Source organism: Cavia porcellus, unplaced genomic scaffold, assembly GCF_034190915.1.
Source record: "Cavia porcellus strain 051 isolate PalLab524CR breed Dunkin Hartley unplaced genomic scaffold, mCavPor4.1 scaffold_29, whole genome shotgun sequence".
Taxonomy (NCBI): Eukaryota; Metazoa; Chordata; class Mammalia; order Rodentia; family Caviidae; genus Cavia; species Cavia porcellus.
Window position 1 is genome coordinate 17,340,023 of NW_026947512.1, and position 26,716 is coordinate 17,366,738.

General features: G+C 37.7%; 1 long non-coding RNA gene across 1 annotated transcript; it reads right to left on the reverse strand.

The window, feature by feature from the left end:
• Window positions 1–231: 231 nt before the first annotated feature.
• On the reverse strand, window positions 232–25,900 carry LOC134473896 (uncharacterized). Its single transcript, XR_010044375.1, has 5 exons — window positions 25,695–25,900; window positions 21,486–21,590; window positions 16,023–17,277; window positions 7,042–7,384; window positions 232–5,578 (listed from the first exon to the last, which is right to left on the reverse strand). It is a non-coding gene; the product is annotated as an uncharacterized LOC134473896 (long non-coding RNA).
• Between the last annotated feature and the right edge of the window lie 816 nt (window positions 25,901–26,716).

Here is a 26,716-nt window from a genome sequence, read left to right on the forward strand (position 1 = left end):
CCAGTCTTTTGTACTCTACCTCTGTGTAGGGGCAGACAGCCAGAGGAACTCTCTCCACTGAGCTGCAGGTGTGAGCTTTAGTCGCTGGGGAGGGGTGCACCAACTTGGTAGCAGGACTCACTGGGACCTTAAGAGTCTAGACAGGTAAAGAAGGAGACTGAGAGGTCACTGTCTCACCTACTCTTCTCATTGCTGAGACAAAATACTTGACACCCAAAGTTAAAGGAGGAAAGGTTTATTGAGCTCACAGTTTGTAGAAGTTTCATTCCATACTCAGCTGGCTCCAAAGCAGGATGGTGTGGCAGAGGAGCAGCTGTTCATGACAGAGGAAGACAGCAAAAACTACAAAAATAAAAAGTTGGGAGAGGTCTATCTTAAAATTTGTTTTATTATTATACCGGAAATTCTGGGTCCCTATTCACTCAGTAGAATCAAGGCTATTTGCCAAACTAGGGATAATTTCTTTTCTTATTTCTATATTTATGTCTGAAGTAAGAATTAATGTTTATTACTATATGCTTAATATGTACATGTCTATGTAAACTTACATGTATATACATATATTCACGGATAAAGATCACTAAAATGACACTTAGTGACATTTCTAGGTTAAACATTTTGTAAATATTACCAAATAATGACCAAAATACTTTCCAAATACTTTTGTGCTCTTAGAATTCACACTTCTGTCACTGATGTTTGTTTGTTTTACCAAAATCTTTTCAACCTTAAATGCTTAAAATTGACAACACGATTAATGAAAATTTATAATTTTCAACCCATTTACCCATAAAGTTGAGATTATTCCCCTAAGTTTATAAACTATATGCAGTTTCCCTTCTATAATAATCTGTCTGGTGGTTAACCCAGTTTTCAACATTAGGTTGTCAGTTTTCTCAATCCATAGATTTAATTTTAGGTTAGGTGGTGTTAGAACAATTATATTCACTGCATACTGGTTTAGTTATACAGTGATCTTTGCCATGTACTTTTTAATATGGTAAAATCTTTTCTCTGCTATTTCTTGGGTTTCTGTTACTATTCAAGTTTATCCAGTTGTCACTTTCAGCCTTATCATTCACACACACAACAACAGAGAAGAAACGTATGTGTACTAAGTTTTAGATGTGTAATCCCCTGGACCTCCCTTACACACATTGTATGTACCCCTTATGATTAATTTAATTGTATGGTTTGACAAATGTTTTTTAAAATTAATTTTATTGGTACATTTTAGATATACCTAATGATCACATCCATCATAGGGAATTTGTACCTGTGCATAGTATATCTGGATTGTTATTACCCTAATCCCTTTCCCTCCCTTCAACTTCTCTTCCCCTCCTTATTTATAAGTTTTATTTCCATTTTCCTTCTATTCTCTTTTTTTGTTGTTCCTTCCTTCCTATCCCATTACACTCTTCCTTGTTCTCTTTCCCATTTGGACACTTTTTCCCTATTTCTAAGTATCTATTAAACCTCTTAGACCTTATTTACCCTTTCAGTTTGTGAGAGAAACAAAGTGATATTTAAACATGTGTGTCCAATTTATTTTACTTGAGAGTATGGTCTCAAGGTGCATCTATTTGCATAGAAATGACTCAAGGGTACCCTTCTTTATCACAAAGCAATACTCCACTGTATAAAAACCCCACATATTTATTCATTCATTCATAAATGAGCATTTGGGCTGTTTCCAAGATTTACCAGTTATAAACTGTGCAGCTATTGGATGTGCATATATTGCTGTGGTATGATGAGTTTAATTCTTCTGGGATGATACCAAGAAGGGGAATAGCTGGATCAGATAGAACCTCTGGTCCTAGTTTTTTGAGGACTCTCCACACTGATTAGCACAGTGGCTACAATCCCACCAACAGTGGAGATGGGTTCCTTTTCCTCTACCACCCTTCCAGCATTTGCTAATGGTTAATTTCTTTATAACAGTATTCTTTCTGAAGTGAGATGGAATCTCAGGGTTGTATTAATTTGCATCTCTTGAATGACCGATGACACTGCACATTTTTTTCACATATTTATATGCCAGACAAATCGTGTTTTAAAAAATACTTGTAAAGATTAAGACAGTAGCTCGTGAGGGAATGAACAACAGCTCTCCAGTGCCCTGTTATGTCTGGCACTTCGGATGGTGCGGATGAGTGACTTCACTGGTTCCTCTTTCTGAGATATCAGAAGGTTTTGATCAAGATGATTGCTATTTTCCTGAAATTTAAATACCACATAGTGTCCTTTGTTTGACCAATTTTTCCATAATAAGTAGTTTCATTGTCTTGATTTGATTTTTTTCCACATTGAACAGTGGTGTTTTCTGGAAGCAGGGTGGCATATTGCCTCACTGCAGCAACTTAAAACTGGCAGAAAGGCCTTTTCTCAGAGTGGGACTTTCAGTAGGGGAGTCCCCAGGGCTGCATGCTTGGCCGGCTGAGTGTGTTTCCCCCAGCGCCCCCACAGCAATCCTCTGGACCACTGTGGTCTGAAGGCAGCTGTGGTTCCTAAGGGATCTCCTGAAAGTGTGCGCTTCAACCAGTCTAATGATTTCAGGCCCAGACATGGTATTTAAACTCCTACATCCATTATGTAAAGCTTATTTTCAAAGAAAGTTCTGAATTTTTCCTTTCTCATTATTTAAAGGATAAAATTCATAGTTCTTCTCGATTCCTTGCTCAAACAGAAAATTAAAATTTTTGTTTCCAGTGAATAATTGCTTGGGGACCGGATGGATACAGGGAGGGTGACCAAAGGTTTGACCTCCATCTGAGGTAAGAGACAAGATTCCTGCTGCTATCTGTCCCTGATTGCTCAGGGCAACAGTGACACGAATCCTATGTTTGAGAGAATCCACAAAGACCTTGAAGAAAGAGAACTTTCTGTGACTATTACAAGTTGTCATGGGGTTGGATTCCTAAGATACAGAACTTATTTAATAAGAGGAAATCTGTAAATATTTGAATTTAAGGAAGAAGACAATTGAATTCCTAAAATCTTAGCATTTGGAAACCTGGTTGGAATCTGAATCTCAATAAAGTGGGCAGAGGCTCTTTTGTGGAAGCTGAGGGCTCAGCAGAAGGAGGGAGTTTGGGGGGGGGGGCGGGTTATTGTTTGTTTTTATGGAAAAAATTTCATAAAAAATAGGAGAAAAACAATACTAAATACATTGCATATTGTTATCTTCAAAGTAGTTACTCAGAGTACAAGATGTAGCCATAAAAAATTCTTCAAATGATATCAGCACTGACCTTTCTTTTCAATGAACTAAGGGAAACTCCGTAGTATAATTATGTTGTCTTTTTTCTTTTCTTTTGGGTCCGGGTCCTTCCTTTCCTCTTTCCGCATCCTAGTTCTTTTTTCTTTTGAAGAATTTTTTCCTGTTTCACAATATCTTTTATACATTTTGGTCCTTATTTACTCTTTAGTTTCTCACACCAGAGAAACAGGAGGGTTTGGGTTTGCAGCCTGAGGGACTCTCAGTAGAGCCCTTAGCTCTAGGCCAACCCTGCCCTGGCAGACTCTTCCTCAGTGACAGGGCACTGCCACCCCCTGGTGGACACTCAGGGCGCAGTTCAAGTTCTAGAAAGCTCCCAGGGCAGCCTGGGAAATAGGGTGGAAGCCAGAGCCTGCAGCCCAGCCATAAAGGATGGCCTTGGCCTCCGCTTTGCCAGGTATTTGAGGACATTCTCTGGCTGCAGGCCACCAGTTTTTCCTTTCAAAAGATGGAGACTAGGGAGCCCAAGAGAAATCCAGATGTTTAAGCCGCCTGTTTCCTGAAAAGTGAAATAGGTACAGTGAAGAAATCCTAGTATATTCTGAACACATATTAAGGTTCCTGGTGTTTGTTCTGTGATTGATTACTAATTTCAATGTACAATGATCTGGTGGTAGATACAAGGCTATTTTGAGTCTTTTATATTTATTTAAGCAGGCTTTGTGGACTACCGTATGATCTGGTTTGGATAAAGCTCTGTGTGCTGCTGAGCAAAATGTGTATTTTGTTTTTGTAAGATAGAGCACTCTGTAGATATCTATTAAGTCCACTTGTGTTAAAGAAATATCAGTTCCAATATTTCTTTGTTAATTTTTTTCTTTAATTGATCTGTCTCTGTGTGAAGGTGAATTCACCCACTACAATTGTGCTGGTGTTAATGTGGTAATTTATGTCCAGTAGTTTTTGTTTTATCAAGACAAGTGCTCCAGTGTTTAGTACATATGTATTTACAAGTGTTACCTTCTTTTACTAGATTATGCCCTCTAATAGTATAAGGTGATTTTCTTTGCTAACTTGAAGTTTTCTTTGTCTAAGAGTAAAATTGCTACTCCTGCTTACTCTTGGGATCCTGATACATGAAATACTATTTTCCTTCTTTTTAGTTTATGAATGTCTTTTTGTGAGTTCTCGTCTCTCAGTAGTTCTCCCATCTTTCAGTAGTGCTACCCTGAGGACCAAGATTTGCATATATATGAAACTTTTAGCTCAAGCAGCCACAGGAAAGTACTGTAGAGGGATGCCTTACACAACAGGAATTTATTTTTTCACTGATTTGAAAGCTGAGCACCCAGGATCAGGGTGCCAGTGTGGCTGGATTCTGTTAGGCGACCTTTTCTTACAAACGGCTGTCATTGTGCTCTCTGTGGGAGGAGAGAGAAAACATGCTCTCTGGTGTCTCAGAGCCCTAGCTTGCCTCACACCCATTTAGAGAAGAGATGCTGGTGGGGTCCAGCAAGGATGGACATTCTTTACGGAAAGGGACTCCTCTGTCCCTCCTCCTGAGGTCTGTCCTCCGCCTGGTGACAATGTATGAAAGGTTTGAATTCACTCTCATCGACAGGAATCTCACCCTAGAAATGCAGTGGTTATGGCCAAGAGTTCAGAGTCAAGGCATAGGGTATGTTCCAAAAGGTAAATTTAACACAACTGGAGAATGAAAGAGTGCTTGTCTTTTTTCCTTCCTGAATTAAATGTGCATTTGTGGTTGTCATCTGTGCTGCACAGGATCGACCTGTCAGAGTCATTGGAAGCTGGTGTCCATGGACTGTGGGAGACTGCCATACTCCAGAGGGCTCCTGGAAAACAAATCCCTTGCCACAACTTGTCCCTGATCAGTACTTCACCCTGTTTACTGAGATGTGTACAGCTGGCTATATTGAAATAAATGCTCTTGGCAGTAAAGGTGCGAATCTTGCATGCATCAAAACTATCTGTGCTTTGCTAATTGGAGGTTTCTAGGCCTAGTATGGCTACAAACTTCATCTTTCTTGTGCAATCTGCCAGGTCTCCTGCCTACTTCCCTGATTGGCACCAATAAAAGCCGTGAGCTTTTAGAGACAAAGCTTTCCTTTCACAGAAAATATTGAGTCATCCCAGAGCTCCTCCACTGCAGAACTTGGTCTTGGTCTTCTTTTGTATCCGTGTGCCATACTGCTGGCTTAGACTGATCCACTCAGCAGGGTTTCAGTAGTGGGCAGCATGGTGGATGATCAAGGTCACAAGTAATGGGGTAATTAGCAATGAATAAGTCATCTTATGGGGCCATAGGGTAAGGAAGATTTGTATCATTTCAACCTGTAAAAGAAGAGGCAGTTCCTGAACACCGTGGAGGCTCTTCATATGCATTTCTTAGGCAAAGAACAAAACCATAAATGCCTTTTCTTTTATTCATTATAAGTTTTTCATTGTTAGATGACGGTCTCACATGGGTTCATGAATTTTGCTGTAAATTTTAAAACCAAACTGCGTTTATAGACAGGGAATTCACCTATACATGCAGTTTGCCTGACCTTCTGTATTCCAAAGATGACCCGTTTATAGGAGAGAAAACACTGAGCCTGCTGGTGCACAGTGGGATAAAGAAGGGAACCAGAAGCACTGAGCTCCATAGAGAGGCTTTCTGTCCCTCAGCCCCATTTCTGCTCTACTTTCTGATCTCCATTCCATGCTTGACCTTTCTAGTGTGGAAATTGCTCTTATTTTCTCTAGGAATGATGAGTCCTTACTCTGATGTCTCTGTGCACATTTTGAGCTAAAGTTCTCTCTCCTGTTTCATCCCTACTAGGCCTGAACAGGTATTTCACCTGTCAATTTAATAAAAGCTAACCATGCTCGTATCTCTTTCAGGCTGTGGAGCAGACCACAGTGTCCATAGCAATCACCAAGCCATTGATGGAAATGATAGCACATTCTAGGCAAGATTCAGGAGCAACCCTGTCCTTCTACATCTCTAAGCAGCCAGGCTCAGAGCAGCTACTAGAAACAGTGCTTCCACAGGAAACTCAGCTTAATCTAACAATGAAGAATACTGGGCAGCTACAGATCACAAGTGCTAGTTTCACTATCAGGGCAGCCATTGAAAATTTTGATAACCAATTAGGAAGTTAAAGCAAACCCACTAAAAAAAATTATAAGAGCATAGTTAAATAGAATAATCTCCATGTAAATACTGACACACACAAAAACCAAAAACCAAGCGGCAAACTGTCTACTAAAGCCAGGACAATGTCACAGGTGTCGTTTTAAGTGCATATAAATAGACTACAAAATTCTTTGTAGTTGCCAACCGTGGTGGGCATGCCAGTAATCCCAGAACTTGGGAGGCCAAGGCAGGAGAATTGCCATGAGTTCAAGCCCAGCCTGGGGTATACACTGAGTTCAAAACCAACCTGAACTGTATAGTGAGACACTGTCTCAAAAATAAAAAATGCGCTCTTGCCTGGCTACCTCCATGTATTTTTATCTGAGACACATTTGCTTTGCCTAAAAATAAAATCAGATAATTCTATATTAATGAATAAGCATGTTACTGTATGTGGTGTGTTACTGTTAATTCTGCAACAGTTCAATTTTACACCTGGGTACAGGCAATGATTAATGATATATCTATGTCAGGTACTTGGGAGCCGTTATTTCAGACTTGATAAAGCAAATCATTATATTCAAAATAACACACGTGACATGATAGACAGTGCATGCTTTACATGCTTTATAAAATTACTACAATAAAACATTACCAGTAATCACCCTCAGAATACCTTTCCTTGCTCTGAACACACTTAGGCCTCTTGCCTCTTTCTGAAGCAGTTCCGGCAGTCCTCTTTCATGGGTGTCTTTAATTGCATTCTTGTGGCTGCCTCCATGTCCTGAATTGATTCAAAACATTTCCCACTCATCATCATTTCTGACCTGGAGAAAGACCAGCAGCTGCTTGGTGCCAGCTCCGGCGGATAACGGAGATGAGTACACACTGTTGTAGCTTTTGAGCCTGAGCTTCTGTTGGATGGCACTTAGCAGGGGCACTCACCATACTTTTGATCACATCTTATAAAGACATTCACAAAAGAGTTCTTTACATATTTTGATCACATCTACATGGCCCTAATAAGAAAAGTAAAACATAAAAGTCAAGAATAACCTTATATATTAAATTCATATGAAATTTCCAAATATTCTCAGTTTTTAAAATGGAAAACTTTATCTCTCTAATTATCTTGCACTTTAATAAAATTTTTGTTTTGCTTTTTACATTAATTTTTAAACACAGGCCTTATTTTTTAAGCAGTTTTAGGTACACAACTATGCAGAGAGTTCCTATATACTCGTGCTTTCACACTTCCATAACCTTCCCCATTATTAACATCCTGCACCAGGGTGGTGCATTTGTTACAACAATGAACCTACATAAACCCACTGTTACCCACAATCACCATCCATTATCACCCACAGTGCACAGTAGGGACTATTCCTGGTGCTGTATATCTTACAGGTTCAGACAAATGCACTGTCCTGTACTTTTGTTTTTGCTAAAATATCATAAGTTGGAATCACACAGGATAGTCTGTTAAAACTGGCTCATTTACCACTAATAAGGCATTTAATTTTTCTCAGTGCCTTTTTGCTCTCTCTCTCTCTCTCTCTGTCTTTCTCTCTCTTTTTTTCTCCCTCTCTCTCTCTTCCCATCCTCTCCTATATTAGCCACTTTGCAGGCATCAGAACAAAATCCCAACAACCTCCATTTTTAAGAGAATTTATTTTGATTCATGGATTTAGAAGGTCCAGTCCATGAAATGCTGTTTCCAGAAATGGCTTGGTAAAAAAGAAGGTGGTGGGGCGTTGCTCAACTCATGGGCCAGCCAGGAAGCAGAAAGAGAAGGGAGGAGCTGAGTGTTGTACCCCCCCCCAAAAGCCCCGTGATGTTATGTTTTCTGTTGTCAAGAAGGGAGGGGGCAAGACATCTGTAAAAGACCACTTTATTTAAGCTGGTACACAGCAGCACAGAGCAGTTGGAGTTTGCAAAGCTGTGCAACTGAGTCAGAATTTTGACAGATTTTTATAGCACATTAACCGAGTGATGTGACAGAGCAGGAATTAGGAAGGCCTTTGTTTCCCTTTGCTTGAGGTCAGAGAAGTTTCACAGTTGATGGTTAGCATTTTTTTTTTTTTTTCTTAAGTTACAGCCCTTGGTCTGCTAATTCCAGGAACATTTGTTTCTCACAAAGCGAACAAAGGTTGACACAGCATCATTTGTCTCTCACAAAGGGAACAATGGTTGACACAGCAAACAGGTTACTAAGGTGATGACCCCTACAGAACAGTACGGTGACGCCTCAGTTAATTTATAACTAATATATGACAATGTGGTCGGTGCTCCAGGTACATGGTTACTAGGGTGATAAGCATAGAGCATAACACTGAGGACAGGAATATGCTCTTCCCAGTCATATTCTCAGTGTCCTGCCTCTTCTAAGCAGGCCTTGCTTTGAGGTTCAGGACACTGATCTGTGAGCTCCTTAGTGACTATGGTATTCAGTAACAGTCATTCAGTAACTTTTCAAAAGTTTCATCTCTAAATATGTGAAACTTCTGCGGGACATTTTAGATCCAAACCATAATATCTCTTTTCTCTCCTTATCCCCTCCCATCCCTTCTCCCTTCTCTTTCTCCCTCCTCTTCTTCCTCTATTATTACTTTTTGAGATAGGCTCTTTCTATGCAGTTCAAGCTGACTTTGAACTCACTATGTAGCCCAGGTTGACCTTGAATTTGCAGCAACTCTTTTGCCCCAGCCCCCAGGCGACTGTGACTACGGGTATGGATCACCATACACAAACCTCCTCTATTATTTATAAATTAATGCATAAAGAATATATAATGTTTTGTTGTCTTTTTGAGGTGGTCTTGCTATGTAGTTCAGGCTGGCCTTGAGCTAACGTTGTATCCCAGGCAGGCTGGTCTTGAACATGCAACAATTTTCCTGGCTCAGCCTCCTGAGTGGTGGGATTACAGGCATGCACCACCATGCCCAACTGGAAGAACATATAATGTTTGTGAAACTTAGAAATTAATGTGGTTATACAAATGGTTGAAAAGGAAGTTTTGCTTACTAGTTATTAGAGAGGAAAGTCTATCTTTCAGAGATTTATTTACATTTCCTATCTTCTGATGCTAACTTCTTTTTAATATAGTTTTAGAAAGTTCCAAAGTTTGCTTATATGCTCACCTACTAAAAAGTATCATTCATGGTTTCTTCTGAGTTTTGACAAAAATGAATAGAGCTGCTATAAACATCCCTTTTGAGGATTTTGTGTGACTGTGTTTTCAACTCCTTTGTGTAAATGCCAAAGAGCACAATTGTTAAGACTGTGTAGCAAAAGACCATGAAAAATTTTAAGAAACTATCAGACTGTCTTCCAAAGTAACTGTACACATCTTCATTTCCTCCATCAATGAATGAGTTACTAATTCACTTCATTTGATGACATGAAGTATTTGATGTCACCAGTAATCTCAAATTTGATCTTTTGATAAGTTTATGGTGCTACCTCCTTGTTATGTTTTTCTGATTCCATATGATGAAAGGCTTCTTTTCATGTGATTATTTTTTGTTTGTATATCTTTCTAAAGTTTAATTAGTTTTATTGGTACAATTTAGTTATATACAATGATCATATTCATCATAAGGAAGTTGTACTTTGTACATAATACACCTTGATTTGTCCTTTTTTTCCTCCCATTCCTTGCTCCTCCCTTCAACCCCTCTTCCCTTTGTATATTTTCTTTGGTTAAATGTCTGTTAAGGTCTTCATTTTTGATAAATTGTATTTTAATTTTCACTTAGTTAAAAACATTTTAAAATTTCCCTTGAGATGTCTTCATTGATCATGTATATTTAGACATGTGTTGTTTCTTTTCCTTAAATTTTTAGGTCTCCAGCTATCTTTTATTATTATCAGTTTAATTCTTATGTGGTCTGAGAGAAGATATTGTACCATTTATACTCTCTTAAAATTTATTATGGACCAAAATGTGGTATATTTTGTGGTAAATGGTGCATGTGAATGTAGGAAAAATGTGTTCTTCTGTAGTTGCATTATGTGGTCTACACTCTTATGCTCTATCATATTGGCTGCTGGTGCTGTTGAATGCAACTGTGTCCTTGATAATTTCCTACCTGTTGCATCTTTCCATTTCTGAGAAAGGAGCATTGAAGTTTCCAACTCTGTTAGTGAATTCTTTTATTTCTGCTCACAATTTTGTGAGATCTGCCACACATATTTTGACTCCTTGTTGTTGGGTACATATATATTAAGGATTGTTATTTCTTCTTGGAGGATTGACTCATTTACCATTATGTAATGTCCTTTTTACTTGATCATTTTCCTTAGTTTTTGTTTCGTCTGAAATTAATAGTGAGTGCCTTATAATAACAAAATAATTCTAACATTGCCTCACCTGTAGGGGAGCAAAGATAAGGACCACATCTATTCCTCAGCAACCTTTAGGGAAAGAAGGAGAGAGAGGAGAGGGAAAAAAAGCCTGAGAAGCACTTTTGAAGTTTATGATCTACAGAGTTAAAGAATGAGAGGAACTTACATTTCAACTGTGGAAAAGTCCTCGAATTGCTGGACTACAAGACTTTGAACCAAGCATAAGCAGAGGTTGGGGTTAAAGGAGAAACTCCAATTTGGCTGCAGAAATAGGGAAATGTGCAAGATAGTACTTGATTAGAAGGACGGAGCCAGAAATTAGTGATTCTTCAACCAGAAAAAGGTCCAGGTCTGAAATTTACTCTAGATTTTTCTAGAGATTTACCTAGACCAATCCAACTTTTACAGAAGAATCAGAAAATAAGAGTAATCTTGTTCTGGTCTACTCTGAATATGAGTCCATCTGCAATGTGTGCCTTAAATAATGGCTGGCACTAAAACTTAAAAAGGCGATGCCCTCCAATCACATGCACTAAACCCTGCACCTATACATGTCCTGCCCCAGCAGTCCTCTTCCCCGGTAACTGATCTGGCTGATCCACAAGGTCAGCTGGATTCTGAGGTAAAATATTATTGCATTATGACCTCATATCTCTGCACAGAAACTGATCTAAAGCTTGGCCCTTGACCGTCCGGTGACAGAGTCCTTTCTGTGGAACTTACTTCACTCTTGCTCTGGATGTAGCACTTGAATAGACACAAAAACCTGGGACCTAGCCAGCTGTCATGCCTCTTGCTATAGCTAAATAATGTAATAGAACAATCTGTACAGATAAACACACACACACACACACACACACACACACACACTTAATCAGACACCCAGAGAGGAAGAAAATAAAATTGGAGAAAAGATCTTGATAGCCTTTCCAGTGAAGGCAGCTATATTCTTGTCGAGGAAGTCAGTGGGTGCCTGATACCTTATGAAACATGCTGACTGTAGATTACCTGGATCCATGACAAAGGACTTCTGGAAAAATGACTCTGAGAAACAGCAAACTTCAGGAATCTTTTACTACTTTATTCAGGATCCCGTGTCTCTGTCTAACAAATTTTGGGATAATATACACATCTGAGTAAAAAATGATAAGCAGTTTGATCTCTTTACATCTTTATTAAATATGAAACATGATAGGTATATGAGCTTAACATTCTCCCCTAAGTCGTTCAAAGAAAATATGTTTTAATGCTGGAAGATTATTTGTAACTAGATGATAAAAGGGTAGAATGTCAGAGATAAACACACAGAGAAATTGCAAATTGCTTTGGACACTCTGGTGTTAAATTCTTTGAAATATAATTTTTAGTGCATAACTACATCTAGTGATATTTTTAATAATTTGCCTTATTTTTAAGAATAAAATATGTCTAAAAGTTGGGAATAGTTTTCAACTGTTTTGATACTGAATATAGACAATTGTCTTTTTGAAATAAAGAACCAGTCCCTCTAACCCTCAGATCTACTTGACTGGTTTATATTAAACCGCATATTCTTTCTCTACAGGAATTATGGAAGCTTAAGATCTTTGTGGGTGGCAACAGGTTTAATGTATAGCTAGCTTACACTTTGGAAGTGGCTCTTTGAATCCAAAGGAGTAGTTTGATAATTTTTTCTTGAGATTTTAGCCTTCTGTAGAGGAAGAGGATAAGTCTAAGAAAAAAATAAATGTAAAGCATGGTAATCCAAAATAAAATAGAAATTACTGATCAGGGAATCAATAATTTACTTTGGAATCTAATATAATAAAGTAACAGTGAAGACTCTCATAATTCATAACTCTCAAAAGACTAGTTTATAAAATGATGTGTTAATTATCACCACTGAAAGAAGTTAGGCCATACCCTCTAATAACTTCAGCATTAAAACTGTCATGTGTAGCCAACAACAAAACAAGGTAAACATCATATATGTGGATACATGTTTGGTTTGTCATTTGCTTAATTTTCTACATTGAACAGCCATAAGGAGGCAGTATACTGAAGGAACAGAAATGTCATGCCGAGTAGGATACATATGATTCCTTCCTTCATGGAGTTTATACTCGACTGTTAAGGCAAATATGAAACAAAACATAGACAGAAGGAATGATACACAACACGAGAGTTATACAGAACATAATGTATGGGATGTAACAAATATGCTTCAATGCAACATGAGAGAGAGACAGAGACAGGGAGGGGAGAGAGTAGAGGGGAGGGAAGGTAGGAAAAGGAGGAGGGGAGAAGAGAGGAGGGAAGGGGAGAGGAGAGAAGTAAGAGGAACCAGTGAGATGTAAGGAAAAGAAGAGGCCATAGAAGTCTTCAAGCTGGAAATGTACGGGGTGAAGGTGCCCTAGGGAGCAAGAACCAAGAGAAGACCAAAGCTCCCTGAACAAGGATAAGGCAGCGTACAATAGATGCCCATGGAGAGCCAAGGCCAGAGCATGCTGTATTTGACAGGGCAAAGGGAAAACCTCCAAGATTTCCCCATTCACTAGGGCGACCCACCCAGCATTCCGCGTCTCTCCATCACTGCTGACCTCAAGCATCCTGCGCCTACTACCTGTCGACTGTCCAGCTGATTTACAGAAGCAGTTCTCTCCCTTAAAAACTTCTTTTTTTGACCTGAAAAAGACTACCAATCAACTGGTCACTACCCGTGGGTCCCTGTTACCACGCTCTGCTTGCTCAGTTTGGACAGAAGCGTTCTCACAGACGCGCTTCCAGCACTGGGTGCCATTTCCCTCTGCTTCGTGCGCAAATGCCTGACTCCGGGTGAATTCAAGCATCTGCTCTCTCCGCGTGGACTCCGGGACTTTAATTTTGCTTGGCAAAAAGCCACACAGATGGCTGATGATTTTCAATATAAATGAAGGCTTAGAAACCTTCAACTGGCATGCAGTATTTCCTATGGACCCTAAAATTTCTGTTAGCTTACAGTGTCTTGCCTTTAGCCTTCTAAATCACAACATATTTTTTCTATCGTGCTCCACATGACAGTTTTAATGCTGAAGTTATTAGAGGGTATGGCCTAAATTCTTTCTGGTTAATCCACTAAGAAAATTGCAGCCAATAGGAAAGGACATTATTTTCCTATTATGAAGTGTACAAATGTACCTTTAACTTGGCCTTTCTCTCTCCGTGATATACATTGTTCTCTAATCAAGATTTATTCTTTGTGTAACTGTTAATCAAGAAACAAAAAGAAAACATGATTTTGGAAACCAAACCAAAGCAATGGATTGCAGATATGTGAAAAATCATCCATGATAGCTGGGCATGGTGGTACATGCCTGTAATTTCAGTACTTGGAGGCTGAGGCTGGAGCAACCCACTGCATGTCCAAGGACAGCCTGGATTGCAACGTGAGTTCAAGGCCAGTGTGAACTGCGTAGTGAAATCCTGCCTTAAAAAGACCAAAAAATACATATAAAAAATAAAAATCATCCATGATCCTCTAGAGTAGAATTAGAACAAAACGATTAAGAAGGCAGAAAGGCTACCTAAGTGAGTATCTTTAACTGCTTAATAAACACCATTGAATAAAAGGCATGTGTAACAAACTCAATTAAATCCAGTGATGCCAAGCCAGGATTTTTTGTTGCTTTTCCATGCAAATAAGTTTATTTTGTATGAATTGCACCAATAGCCTAGGCTTAGCCCTTAGGGGATACATATAACTCTTTTATTTTTTTTTTTTCTGTACCAGGGATTGAACTCATGGCCTTGTGCTTGCCAGGCAGATGCTTATACCTCTGAACTAAATCCCCAGCCCCTACATATAACTTGATATTTAAGTAGCTTCATACAATATTTACTGAGCCAATAACATGCCAAGCACAATTAATTCAATAATGAATTAATTAATTCAATACAACACAATTAATTCAATAATGAATAAAACAAACAGAGCTCCTTATGAAGAAGGTTGGTTCTAGTGGAGAGTACAAAAAAAAAACCAGGCACATAAACAGAAGTTGTTTCAGGTAAATAAGTAGAGCTGACTGGGCAGGGAGTACCAACTAGCTCTCTCAGGCACTGGAATATCAAAGGAGAAAGGAAAGGACTTAGAAGTAACACAAATAGCAGCAAAACCTCAACGTCATGCCTCCTTTGCAAAAGGCAATCTGGAGTGTCTCAACGTGAGGAAGAAAAGGTGAATGACAGCTCCAGCTGATCATTGTCATACAGTTTTCCAAGAAGGAACACACTGTACTGCAGCATTCAGAGCCAAGATTTCCGGCTCACCCCGAGCCAAGTTAATGCAATAACTGGAGCCAGCAAAGATATTGCAACCCGCTTCCTCACTTGCCCCATTCAATATGTCTTCATCAAATACGTGCTCTGAAGATTGTATTTTCTACAAAATATTAATAACTGTAAAGAAAACATCATGTGACCTACGACCAGGTATTTCTGTATCTCTCCTCTCCCTAGCACAGAAAAGTAACATAACAAAATACAGTTTATACAAACAAAACTATACATGAAGGGCAGTCAAAAAACCTTCAGCAAACAGCTTGCACTTAGGATATGCTGGAGACTGTGGCAGATCTTAAGAATATAGTAAAGAAAAAAAGACCTACTATTCTATTCAGATGGACAACAAGCAAATAAAGAAATGCATATTCAATAGACACTTTTGAGACTTGAACTCCAGAAATGGTCACTATTTGATAGTGAAGGGTATTTTGTTGGGGTGATAGGAAAGAGACCCTAACTGAGTAAGAATCAAAAAGAAGGGCAGGTGGGAAATGAGAGGTGAGAACAGGCAAATTCATTGGAAGTTTAATTTCGAAGACAGCAAAATGAAGGAGACTGTGAGAAGAAGCAATCAGTCCTGGGGGAGAGAGGAGGAGGGACTGGCTACCAGGGCAAATGCCTCAGGCAGATGAGAGTGAATGAGAAGGACTTAAATAAAGGGATCGCTTCTGAGCAGAGCACAAAAGTAACTGGGGAATAACAGAAGGTGAGGTTTTTTTAATAGGTGCATAAATAGATCAAAACTTTTCAGACCATACATTTTATTGGTTTGGATTTGTCAATGTTAAATAAAGCCTGAAAAATGAAAATAAAAAGGGAAAGAAAACAAGTCCAGAGGACAACTAAGAAATAAATTCAAGAAATGATTCTTTATAGTTAAGAAGTGAAAGTTAAATCCCTAGCTGATATAACACGAAAAAAGAGGCAAAAGAGAAACAGAAATTAGGGAAGCAAACGTAGAAATTATTGTAATTTAACTTCATTTCCCTTTCAGAGCTTTTGACTTACTTCTGCTTCTTGAAATCTTCTTTCTCCAGATTTCACCACAGCTGTGAGCTGTCGCTGACTTCTTCTCACACGTCAGGTCTCAGTTTAAATGTCACTTTCTCAAAATATCCTTTCCTGACCTCTGTACAATGATTCTTCCTCCCATTTATCCTCTCTGCAGTTCTGCAATCTGCCCATCATGGCACTCAATCAACTCAAAATCGACTTCTCTGTTCTGGGTCTCCCCTCACTAAACCAAAGCCCCATGCAGCCGGGCTTACTCCATCTTATCTACTGACATATACTCAATATCAGCATGGTCTGCTTTCTTTTCTCCTCTGAAGCTCTGGATTCCATAATTAACTGAAAATTATGTCCTGTATATACTGTGTTGCCCATAACTTACTAATACTTTTACTTACTAATAATTTGTGTTGTTATCTCTCATATGTTTGACTATCTCCTAACATTGCATTGTTTGAGTTACCTTTACCAAACAAAGCTTTAATATTTATTTACTTCCTAATTCTTAAACTTAGCTTTTAACAGAAGCATCTTGAGAGCCTGTTAAGCCAGATTTCTGGGCCAACACTAAGGATTTCTGGCTCAGTAGGTTCTGCAGGTGCATTATCAATTTTTTTTCACTGAAAAGACCCTTAGCCACTCTTCTAGAAAGTAAAGGTAATTGCATCATTGCTTTCAGAAGTATTCCTTCAGGAGTCTCAGTGAGTGTGCTTAGAGATGTGTTGGAGTGAATTTGAACAGGTGTCAGTTAGGGAGGAGTGATTAGGGATAAGCACAAAGGAATCCAGCTTAGTGATAAAGCATGGGCCATGGCAGGGGGAGTTGGCAAAGATCATGATGCATGATATATCTAGTAATGTCTTCAATAAGTTATAAAATTAAAATTAGTGTTCAATCAGGGACTTGGTTCAGACCGGGTAGTGGAGTAGATTGTTCTCAGCAGACTGAGCTTAGTGGACTCTCATAAGACCTCTCTTGGCTTATGAAACAGCTACAGTTTCTAGATAATTTAGCTATTGTTTTATAGTTCACAGAGACGTTTTTATGTGATTAGCAAATATGTAGTACTTAGATTTTTAAAGCATATATATTAATATTAAAAATAAATATTCAACAAATTCTAAAATCATTTCTTATTAGCAATAATTGCACCTTGGATAAACCTCACTGGCTACGATACTGCCCTGCCCAAAGCTCTAAATACGTTTCTTAATGATCCTTTTTAACTATCTTTTATATGAAGTTTCTGAACCTGAAAATAAAAAAAGAGATGGTATATTGAGCCACAGTCTGAAAAATCATCTACTACTGTATAAACATCAGAGAAGTCTTGCTACGGTTTGAGTCTAGATGTCTGCCCAAAACCCCATGCAGTCATAGATGGGGTCTTCTTAGAGGTGGTTGAATCTAGAGTGTGTGACTGATTCACAATACAAAGTTCAGATTACAGGTGTTAGGATTAGGATTAAATAAATCAGTCTGCTGATTGGTTTTGTACTTCCCTAAATCTGATAGCCTGGATACAGTGTAAGGGATAGAAAGAGATGTGCCTTCTCCTTTGCTTGATTTTGCTGCATTCTCCTCACCATGAACTGTTTCTCCTCTGCCTTAAAGCCAACCAATTATTAACTGAAAATTGTACAAACTGTGAACTTAATAAATCTTTCCTTCTTAACTTTGAGTGACAGGCATCCTCTTAGCAATGAGGAGAGTTACTAAGCTAAGTCTTAAGCATCTTTTCATATTGAGAATAATGTATAGTTGTTATGGGTAACAGCTAGATATCTCCCAATGCCTCATGCACTTGTTAGTGGGTCTTTTGAGAGTGGTTTTCGGTGTGTGATACTGGATCATGAGTGTGTGATACTAATATAGTCTACTGATTGCTTTATTTCTGTTCAGATATGGTTGGTGGGCTTATTTAAGAGAGAAGACCCACCTGGTGTGAGTAGCATCAACCAATAGGTTTGTAGCCTGGATGAACTAAAACAGGAAGGAAGATGAGAGTCTTTCTGATTCCTGCCTGCCATGACCCTCTGTCATGGCTCCCTGCCTTGGAACCAGCTGACTAGGGAATGAAACATCCACAAACTGTGAACCAAAATAGACCTCTTGTCCTTCAATTTGTGGGTGTTGGATATTTTTTCCTAACAAAAAAAGGAGTAATTAAAATGACAATGAAAAGATAAATGTATGCAAGTGGTGCTCAAAAGTTGGATCCTTAAATATTGAAACACTCAAGATATTTAATCAGAAAAGGACTAAAATTTTTGTTAAAGCTCATGCTCAATAGAGAAAAGGTTGTAATTATCAAGGGGAAAAATTTTATGCACATATTAAATAAATTCTATCTTTAAATAATTTAGCTAATACAATTCCTAAAAAATATCAGTAAGTCAATAAAATAAAGGCAGATAATAGTAAATCATCTTAATTTTAACACTATCATTAAGTAATAAAAAAGTAATGGATTTTTACAGTAAAATATTGAATATAGCTTCAAATATAATGCCCTATTATTGTCAGTGTGACAACCTAATACAGGTAGAATGATAAATGATCCAGAACCTTGAGGAATGAAGGTATGGGACACTCTACCAGGGAAAGAACCAAGACTGCTGAGGTACTTGCTGAAGGCCAAAGGAATACAGAATGTGTAATGGAAGAGAGTAGTTCTGAATACTAGCTACAATTCCATGATCAGCTACAGAAAGAGGATTGTAATTGTACCATTTGTATCCTGGTATGGTTCTAAAATAATATAATGTTGATAGGTGTAATACTGGTTCTTAAGGATTATTAGACCTGCAAAATAATGTTGAAGTTATGAAGATAAGCATCAACTAAAGAAAACTTACTTTCTATTCTGGTGAGGGAATTCGTCCTCTTTCATTTGTACACAAGACCATTTCATTTTATTCTACTTTTTGTAGTACTGGGGTTTGAACCACGCTACATACCCAGCCCTTTCTCTAATCGTTTTATTTTTGAATTGGGGTCTCTAAATGCTCAAACTTGAGATTGTTAGATGCCTCGGCCCTCCAGAGTGTTGGGATTTAAAATGCATGCTGTTGCACCAAGTTTAGACCTTTCCTATTTTAAGCTAAAAAAAAAAATGAAATTAAATGAAACCTATACACTTTGATAGATCATTATCTGTAGTTTGAATTTCAACATCAACTACTGGATGATTAATGATTTATATAACCTGTGTTCTAAATCTTAGCGCAGCCACGTGTAGTGGCTCATGTCTATAATTCCTGTTCTCGAGAGGCTAAGGCAGGAATATTGCTGGGAGCTCAAGGCCAGTTAGGTTACAAAGTGAGTTCAACTGCATAGTGAAACCTTGGCTCAAAAAGACAGAAAAGTTAAAAAAAATAAATCTTAGATCATGGTACAATTTATGTAGACTTAATAGAAATGGTTAATTAGAATATTCGTAAATTATCATACCAATGATCATTTAAAACTAACTTTTTTATAAGTTGTTCCAGTTTATATACTGATTAGTAATGTGCTTATTAATTTCATCCAAAAAGTATTTTTGAGAACTAATAATACAGTATCATTGCTTAGAGTTATGAGAAACAGGCTTCTTTTATTTGTCATTCATACAGTAGTAAATCTTATGATAAAGACTAATTTTTAAGAAAGCAATTCTCATCATTTTCCTGAAATAATTATGTTTCTTCAAATAATGATATTATTGAATTATTTCTTTCAAGTATATAAACCTTGATTGTCTTTTGTAGAGTTCAATAAAAACTTTATTGCCATTACAATGATTTTATTTTAAGTTAATAAAAATTTCTCATTTTTATATCAACGGGAGTGATTTACTTTAATTTCTTCAGGGTTTATTTTTATAGTTCTTTTTAAAAATTTTATTTAAAGAAAACTAAACAAAAAATAAAATGGGTAGAAATAATGCATACTGTCAAAGAAAAAAATAAACAGTAAGAAATCACTAGTTGATGATTATAGATTGTCCTCTTACAAATAGTTATTCAAGATACTAAAGTGGAGCATATGAAGTGAGGATTCAAACAGTGAGACTGCAACCAGTTCTGTTCAACTATCCAACAAAAACTTAGAAATATGGTTATCAAACCTATACACTTAAATATACATGCAGTTATCCATGTCTTCAATTATGTTGAGATGGAACAAATCCAAGCAGGCTAACATCACTCTGAACAAAGAATAATACTATTGTTGAGTTTCACATTACTACACTCCAGGATCAGCACTGGGTACTTTAGTGTCTCTTTTTTTCAAAGTACCTGTTCATTTCATCATGTGTCATAAGATCAGTTCTCATAAAATGTTTATAGATTCTACACATGAATGAGTCTTAACATGTATTTCTATCCTTTCTATATTAGAGGGAAAAACAAAATAAGACAAAACAAAACATATTCCTATAAACATATGAAATGAAAAAGACATATAAGACCATTTTAGGGGGCTGGGGATTTAGCTCAGCGGCATAAGCACCTGCCTTGCAAGCAGGCGGTCGTGAGTTCAATCCCCGGTACCGATAAAAAGATTTTAAAAAAAAGTTTTCCCTTTCATACTCCCACATTGCAAAACTGTCCTCCAATTTGGATAATCTATCCTTAGTTTCTTTCAAGCAGGTTTGCCATCTTTCCATAGGGTTTTTTAATTTCCTGGTAATCTCTTTGAATCTGCTTCATGTATTCTATATTTTCTTTATATTCTTCATCAAATGGTTCTCTCCTTTGTGTGAGTTCTTCCCTTCTTCTGTCTGTGTCTGCTTGAGGGGTGCTTAACATCTCTTTTATGAATATTCTTATATCTTGCTTAACTTGGCTAAATATTTCACTTTTGAACTCGTCTATGAGGTCCCAAAGAAATCTCTTAATGTTCACTGGTGCTGTGTCTGATATTGCATGTTTGCTGTTCTCATTCTCCTTTGTATTTACCTGTCCTGGATCAATGTTCTCAGGGTTGGGACCTGGGGACTTTTTCTTGTTGCTTCCTCTTCCAATATTTTTGTTTCTTCCAGGAGGCCCCAGGTTCTCTCTTTGTTGGTTACAATTCTTCTGAAGCACACTGGCTAGGTGACCCTTTCCACTACAGTGTGCTAGTGAATTGCAGACAGGTGCAATGTATGCTGGCCCCTCCCCTCTGGATCAGTCAAGGTGCTGAGATCTGTACTGTATTACTATGCTACCTCCCCTCCAGGTCTGTCAAACTTCTGGGGCTTCACTATGTTAGTGTGTGCTGCTGCCATCGGGAATTGATTTGGGATACCCTATTGGGTCTCAGCCAGGTCACATGACCCAGGCCTAGCTCACTCCACCAATCCTGTTCAGGAAGGGAACAACTGACTGAAGTCACTGCTGTCCCTTGTACTTCCCAGTCCTGCCTGGTCCCAGAATGTCATCCCCCGGAGCCCCCCCCTTTCTGTGGAATGGCTCCACTCCCATCACTCACCACAGGTTGATGCAGGCTCTCCGCCATCTCAGCTCTCCATTCTGCTTGTCGACTCCCAATCTCAGTGTGACTGTGCCTCCAGTGAGACAAAGCAGCAGGACCTCGCTGCAACGGGAGCACTGAACCTTTAGCTGTTTCAATAATAGCACCAGGACTGTACGTTTGATTGGCTCTTCTCACCTTAGTTTCTTCTTGGGAGGAGAGAATTCATCCCCCTCTGTTTGGGGCGCCCCATGCTGTATTATGTTGAATTCTAAGTTGACTATCTCAGGGAGCTTCTCTAGCCAGCTGGTATCTATCTGCCATTTTTGCTCCACCTGCTCCCTGACCTATTTTTATAGTTCTTTTTCTGGCTTTTTTAAAAAATAGGGTTCAGCAATTGTCCTGCCTCAGCTCCTGAATCCTGGCATTACAAGCTTATGCCATGACACCTGGCTACATGACATGTTAATAATTACTTCACATATTCCCCAAATCTTTCTGGATATCTACATTCATAGATATTATATAGTTAACACTTACCAGTATGAGGTTATTTTTGTTTGTTCCCATCCAACTTGTTACTGTCACTGTTTACCTAATATCGAAACATTTTAATAGAATTTAATTGCATTATCTAGATACGGATACAGGTCACTTATTAAGCTTCATTTTTTGTGTCTATTTTACATCTTCACCCTTTGGTAAAATAGGTATTATGTCTCAATTTTTATTGGTCTCATAAATTGCTATTTTAATTTTTTCCCCTTTGGCTTCTAGGATGTTTGAACATTTTTTCAAATATTCTTGTTCAATTTTATTTGCCTTGCTAAATTTTTTCTTTTTTGTGTGTGTTTCCATTTTGCATTCAGCTTTATATCACATTTATTTGAAAATTATTGGGGCTGGGGATTTAGCTCAGCGGCATAAGCGCCTGCCTCAAAAGCAGGCAGTCGTGAGTTCGATCCCTGGTACCGGTAAAAACGAAAAAGCCAAAAAAAAAAAAAAAAAAAAGAAAATTATTGTATATTATACACACTGACCATGTGTGTCATTTGTATAGTGATTTGCTATTTGTTGCTTTTGTGTTAATTTCATTCATTGAATATAATTTCCATTTTATGTTATTTAAAATGCCTATATTCATTATGTAACTCTTAGGATTTCAAACTTTGAAGGTTTTCCACTGATCTCAGACTACAGTCTTAGATTGCATTTAATATTCTGATTCTCTATGTGTCTTGACTAATATGTTTGTATTTTATTTATTGGATCTTTCACTGACATCAGTTTATTTGTGGTCTTTAATTTAATTTTTACAGATAAGTTTTAAATTCCTTTATTTTTCATCTTTGTTTTGTTCTTAACAATGAAGGAATTTAAAGCCTACACATTTCACTGTAAAGTCTTCCACTCTATGAGACTTGGTTAAAATTGTTTACTCATTCTTTTCCAAAATATTGACAGTTTTTCAGTACTGTCTTTGACTTTAGGGTCATCTGAGAATGTCTTTTTAACTTTTAAGCCTTTTAAGATTTTGTTAGCCATATCTCTTAACATTTTCTGTCTATTGAAATAGACTATTGCTACAATTCATACTTTGTTGTCAAGTATATGATGTTCTTGTGTAAATGGTTTATTGACATATAAAAATCCATAACTGAGATTCCAAAACAAGACCCTTGATCCCCACATCTTAGACTCTGGAATGGGATGCTTCACGTCATGGCTTTCTGCTCTCGGGATAGTGATACAGTTGTGTCACTGTTAGTTGACATATTCTGAACAGATTAAAAACTCAAGACAGTACCAGCATCACAATGTTCAGAGTACAGGAAGGCGGCAAGTTGACTCTATAAGCGGTGTACTCTTGCTTTTCTGAAACTTTGGTGCTTTCATTCTGTTTTCTCTATCTGATTCAAGCGGAGAACCATTGAAATCTTTAGTCAGAGTCACACTGTAGTCTGATCTTTACATAGTTATGCTGCATCTTATCACACATTTTGCCATTTATAATTGGCATTAAAATTAAACTTGATCTTTGCATATCCTTAAATTTCTTTCTTTACTGATGTGAAAGGTCTCTTGTAGATAGTTTTTCTCCCCCAAAATCTCAACCCTTAATCCTTAAATTTTAATAGAAGAACATAATGTATGCACATTTCCTTTATTGCCTGTACTTTATTTTCTTTGCTATTTAAGACTGCCATTTTCTTTTTTTGAAAAAACTTATTTTGTGCAAGTTTGCCCATTTGTTCTTTCAAAGATTAGTTGTGTGTTTCCTCCCATTTGTGATTAACAACACATGACTGCTCTCAAGATGAGGAAGAGATTAAGTGTAACTCTTTCCCTACATGGTTGTTGGGATCATGATTTTTAAAGGCTTTTACTGGTCCATGTTTGCAGTACATAATATTTACATACCCTGTATGGAATTGGTACATGTACACAGCATATCTTAATTCATTTTTTAGTCCCCTTTACCTCTTTTTTAATCCTCCTCCCTCCATTTCTTGGTCACCTTCCCATTTGAAAAAATTATTTCCTGTCACAAATTAGATTAGATCTCTAGAACATATCTTCTCTTCCTGCTTCCTAGAATCCTATTACTATGTCCTCTGCAGACTTCAAATTATGAGAAATAATACAAAATAAGCTAGGGTCTCTAATTATTTTGCTATTCCAAAACTAACTTTAAACCATTTTTAATTTTTTTTTAAATTAGCATATATAAAAAACACACGTGTGCACATACACAATAAGTGACCATAATTTCAAATTATGTTGTGAATTAATTTTGTCAAATATTTCAAGTCTTTCTTTTAATAATGAAATAAAATATTACAGGTAAAATTAAAGCACTCATTTACTCCCATTTTTTTCTATTTTTAAAATCTCTTATTTTTGTCCTTCATTGTTATTGTCCATATCTTTTGATTCTGCCTTTAAAGGTTTTATAACCATGTAAATATTTATGAACTGCATGGTTTTCCTTTTGGCTTTATAGTTTCAATTTATGTGTATTATATTATCCTGCCTCGTGCTTTTTTTTCGTCCCTCAACATTTTGGTTTTTTTTTTTACAGGCTTTATTCGAGAAAATGAAGTTATTAAGTCTAGGACTTTCTCAAGTGGAGGTTGCAAAGAAATTGCACATATTTCTGCTAAAGATTAAATCACACAAAGTTTCTACATACTTGATAAACAGCTGAAGCCAGTTTCTACCTTTCTGCAGTATCTCAACTGACAGTGCCCTAACTGACCAATCAAAATGGTTTGCAATTTATAATTTTCTACCCAACCAATGAACAGCCTCCAAAAACAACTACTGTGAAAACTTTCTATTAAAAAATACTTCTCCTGAGTTTGCCTTCATGGACACTGTGCAGGTCCACCCTGACTCAGTGTTATAGAATTCTTTGTTTCCCAAATAAATACCATTTCCTCTTACCTCTAGGTCAATTTTTCAAGTTAGTTAACAGTATATGTGATGAGCAGTACACATGGTGTAGGAATCTATTTCTTAATAAGTCATTTGAACTAATCACCACCTAAAAGATGACCATGGTAACTGGATTTAAAAAAAAAATCTTAAAAATCATTGTGTTTCAATCACTGGAACAAGATGCTTGAGAAAATTAATTTAAGAGGAGGAAAGATTTATTTTGGGTCAGTTTCTGAGGTTTCAGTCTATAGTTGGCTGACTTCATTGTGTTGGGGCCAGTGGTGAGACAGAGTATCACAGCAGGAGCACAGGGAAGGGAAAAATGTTCCACTCCTGGTGGCCATCGAGCAGAGATGGCATCGAGCCAGAGTCTGAATATTCCCTTTAAGGTCTTGCCCTCACTGATGTAACTTCCTTCCCCCATCCCGATCTCCTACAGACACCACCATTTCCCAATGCACCACAGTCTGGTGCCCAAGCACAGGACCTTTTGGGTGATGCTTAATATCCAAACCATAACAAACCATGTTGGTGGTAACATCAGAGAGTAGGAATTACCAGAAAAAATTCTAGGAGAAAAACTGAGCCCAGAAAAGGAAGGGGTACGTGTCAGTATCAAAGTTAAATTTACCGTAGATCATTTACTGGTACTAAGAAAGTTTGGAAGAGAGAGACAGAAACATGGTTATCCAAGGAAGAAATGTTTATCAGAGACTGTCCTGCAACTGCATCAGAAATGAAAAATATGCTGCCCTCCTGGCTAGAGGAAACCAAAGGTATACCTACCTTTTCTCAGCCCAGAGTACTGAGGGAAGGCAGCTGCCACACGGAATGGAATAATACAAAGTTTAAAAGGGATAGAAATATAAAAATTTAACCCCGGACACTTGTGACTCCTGCCAGTCATTGTGAAATTGCAGCCCAAGTTCCTCTGACATGGTGTAGTCAGTAAACTTCCTGATGCAAATTTAGCATGAAGGGTGGAGCTCAAATGACACTGCCACATCTGGTAGATGACACCTGAATTCTCCCCAGAACAAAGAACTCTCATCCTATACTTTGGGGAATACCAAATATAGTTTTACCAAAATAGTTTTACAAAATGAAATGAGCATCAGAATCAAAGTGAAAAAAACTCACAAAGAAATACGTTTCATAAAATGAGAACCTGCAGGAACAAAAGTTAAAGCATGACACAGAGACTACAGGGGCAGAAAAGTGATTCAGGCCGGAGAATTTAATTAGTAAATTATTTGGCTGTTGCAATTGTCTCATGATATACGCTGGAAGAAAATAGGCCAGAGGGCTACCGGGATTTTGAAGGAATTGTACTATCAAAGGAATTGAGGCCCTAGACATTAAAAAGCCTTTGAATACCCAAAACATCATGGGCAGTAACTGGGCTTACATACTCCAAGGAAAATACAAAAATCCACTGCTGATGGGGACAAGCAGGAAGGCAGACAATAGAACCTGTGCGGATGGCACACAATGTTAGACCCAGTAAGACGTTCAGAGAATACTGCAGGAATCTGGGAGGGCAGAACACACGGGATTCCTAAGCCCTTACTAATGTTCCATAGATGAACATGCTTGGCCCAGCAGAGCTAACCATGCTGTGAAGAACAGTTTAGTCCTTGACTTGTCTCAGAACTATTTTCCTCATTGATAGATTGGTCTAACAGATAGTTTGCTGTTGTGTGATGAAGCTTCTGGGACTCTTTCTGAGATATCTTTCCACCACTTGGGCTATTTTAGGATTGTGTGCGTCTGTACCACCCTCAGAAGTATTTTAAACTATCTGCAAG